Source organism: Hypomesus nipponensis, chromosome 22 (genome assembly GCF_054491055.1).
Source record: "Hypomesus nipponensis isolate SF chromosome 22, ASM5449105v1, whole genome shotgun sequence".
NCBI classification, from domain to species: Eukaryota; Metazoa; Chordata; class Actinopteri; order Osmeriformes; family Osmeridae; genus Hypomesus; species Hypomesus nipponensis.
Window position 1 is genome coordinate 1,764,440 of NC_140382.1, and position 3,559 is coordinate 1,767,998.

Consider the following 3,559-nt stretch of genomic DNA (forward strand, 5'->3'; position numbering starts at 1 on the left):
AAGACTGGTTTGAAAACCTGGGCCAATGTAAAGCAGGATTTGCTATGAAGCTGTTGCTAAAAGAGGTGTGTTCCGACCTTCTGTTCATCCCAACCGCAAACTGTAGTATGATTATGTCGGTAACAGTTATTAGCAATGCTAAACGTATTCTGTATCTAGCACCTGCCTTTCTCCAGTTCTTTCAAATAGATCATCTAGACAGGCGTTAGCAATAGGCCAGACTGCTATTTGTTTTCTGGCAATTTTTTGGGAAGCTTCCCTTCTAATGCCGACTACAGCTAGTCTAACTAGAGTCATGTGCTGATTAGCCTAAGGTATGTTGATGTGTTTAGAAACAGCATTCTACCTATGCTAGATACAGAGAAGTTAGCATTGCTAATAGGCTAATTGTTCGCGACAAAATCACACCAAGCGTTTGGGTCATTCTACGTAAATGGTGGCTTTCCTGTCCCGGCCTTGACCACCAGGAACAACACTTAAAATTGCAAGTTTTTATTGTTAATGAAACATATGTAAGACAGTCATATTGCAAAAAAAATGTTGTATATATTGTAGAACACAGTCAGTACCATGAAATTGTCTTGTCCCTCGGGTCAGGGGTCGTGGTTTAGTGACATGTTTTGAGTAAAAATATATTTTTTACTCCCCCTTTAAATGTCACAATACAAAGTAAAATTATTTAAAAAAAGTAAAGTATAGTTATTTAAGGAACTACTTCTACAACTACTAAAAAACTAAAATATCAACTAAATATTATAAAGAATTTACAGGGAATAGCTGTCCTTCAGTTTCATGTCACTGGTGTTACAATTTATAAAAACCAACACTTTGAAAAAATGCAACATCCTTGCCAACTTCTTCCTGGGTCAAAGGTTCATTGGAGGCGGGGCTGATTTGAAAAGGACATGGTGAGAGTGTGCACTCTCTCTTCATCTTTTAGCAATTTGATAAATAATTTCATGCGAAGACTTAAGATGTGTCACTGGTGTTCTACAGCTTATAGTAAGGGGAAAGGAAATTTGATTAAAATAATTTATCAAATTGCATGATTGAGTGATTTATTTGCAATTTAAGGAGTGTGGTTTGAGCTACTGTGGCCGCCATCTTAGATATGCCATGTGGTCTGCAGATTTGTCACTGGTGTTATTGTCACTGGTATTACTGTTCCTGCTGGTAACACCAGTGACATGACGATAACACCAGTGACAATCAATAACACCACTAACTTTTCTCTCAACGTAGGTTTTCATAAAAGCCTCAACAATTATATTAATAAAGACTTATTAGCATGTTAATACTGTTTCAATATTGTAAACACATAATATGGCTTTCCTTTTGATAGATATGGCGAAATTAAGTGCTGCTGAAAAGCAAAGACTCTACAGACAGCGCAGGGATGCTGACCCAGACCGCAGAGCAGCTTACCTTAAACAAAAACACCAGACTTACTTAAAGGATTTAGAGAGTCAAAAAAGAAAGACAGTAAAGGATCTCACAGAAAGGGAAAAAAGACAGGAGCGAAGGAAATGGCGGGCCAGACAGGCAAAACACAGAGAGAGATTGAGTGCAGGAAAGACTGTGTTGACCCCACCAACCACTCCAGACAGTCAACCCAGTACTTCAAGGTCAGAATTCAAGACTATGTCTCTGTAGAAAGACAAAAGACCTTATCTACCGAGTTACTTAAAGGGATAGTTCACCCAAATTCCATATTGATATATTGGTTTCCTTATTGTGTATGCAGTCTATGGACAAGGTATGACAGCAAGCCATGCTTTTGTTTACCTGGCCACTGTTTCAAATGCTAACATTTTAGCATTTGTGGCACAAAACCAAAGCATGAGACATTACTTCTCCCTAGACTACTTACACAGTAAGGAAACCAATGTCATTTTGTAATTTGAGTGAACAATCCCTTTAAGTAGGCCTACACAATAGTTGTCACATGGCACGAGAACTGATACTGTTTTAACAAGCTGCATAGTTCTGTGTATAGGCATGACAGAAATAGAGTAGGATTTCATGGTTATATTATGTTGCATGCATCTCACATTGGAAATCTAGTAAAATTATATATTACATATTTATGCTTTACAGACAACGAATCCAAGGGCAGAGAGTGCGCAGGAGAGAAGCACAGAAAAGCCGAAGAAAATGTAAAAAGTTGCAAGAGAAGTTAGAAAAGCACAAAAGACATATCACAAATATAAGAAACGTTGTCACCATTTGCAGGGTAAAAATCAAGACCTTGAAAGTCCAAGAACAAAGACAAAAAGTGCTCTACAAGACTGTCCTGCCACTTCATCCATTAAAAGAACTCTTAACTTCCACTATGCTCTCTTGGGGGATCTAAGAGCAAAATACAAAGCAGACAAAGCCAAACGGGTTTGTAAATATACTGACAGGAAGGCTGATCAAGAAATACAGATTCAAAAAGTTGCGCGAGCAGTCCATTGGTTTATCATATAAAGCCTGGAAGCCACAAAACAGAGCTTGACAAACAAGCTTGGCCAAAATAAAAAAGAGAGCTGTAAGACAGTTCTACTTAAGAGGCGATGTCAGCCGGCAAACCCCTAGAAGGAAAACACTATCACCCTCAGAAAAATAAAGAAACAGAGGAGGCTCCTTTGTGATTCCTGGAAAAACCTCCACAGGAAATTTGTTGCTGAGCATGGGAAAAAACATTTCATATGCCTTCTTCTGCAGGGAGAGACCCTTTTGGGTGGTGACCCCACAGGAGAGAGACCGAGAAACTTGCCAGTGCAAGACCCATGAGAACTTACAGTTTATGGTGGATAAAATGCACAAACTTGGTCTTTCACAGTCCAGCAATCTGGAGGAGATGGCAGAAAAAAGACATGCGCCCATGGTGAATGTGAACGATCCACTGTACCACCGTCCAGACAGGAATTAAACAAAGAGGTGTCGCTCACCCAGTGGTGTCTGGAGAAGACTGAGCACAATAGAGCAAATGAAGGACAAGAGAGAAGTAGCTTAATCACCGTGAAGAAAAATATAGCCATAACAGCGGAAGAGCTGGTGACCCAGTTCCAAAATAGGCTCTTTAAATTCAGGAGACATCTGTTCAACATCAGATGGCAGTACAGCATCTACAGGACCCTGAGGGAAAACCTGACCAATGATTGCCTGATCCAGATAGATTTTAGTGAGAACTTCACTTGCAAATATGCTTCAGAGATCCAGTCAGTTCACTTCGGGGGTCACACAAACAAGTGACGCTCCACGCTGGTGTCCTCTATGTGGGGAAGGAGCACCCCATCTCCTTCTGCACCATCTCACCCAGCAGAACGCATGATCCAGTAGCTATATGGGCTCACCTGGACCCCATCCTGGAAATGATAATAGACCAGTACCCTGCTGTGCAACACCTTCACTTCTTCAGTGATGGTCCAGCCACACAATATAAACAAAAGGGCAACTTTTACATGGTTTGCACGGAACCTTTCAAGAAGGGCTTCCAGGGGACTCCCTGGAACTTTTTCGAGGCCAGTCACGGAAAGGGTGCTCCGGATGGAGTGGGGGGTTCATTGAAGAGGTC

The 3,559-nt window shown here is 40.8% G+C and overlaps 1 pseudogene; it reads left to right on the plus strand.

Annotated features, from left to right (window-relative positions):
- Positions 1-1,526: 1,526 nt before the first annotated feature.
- Positions 1,527-2,959, plus strand: LOC146235958 (uncharacterized; annotated as a pseudogene).
- Positions 2,960-3,559: the final 600 nt, after the last annotated feature.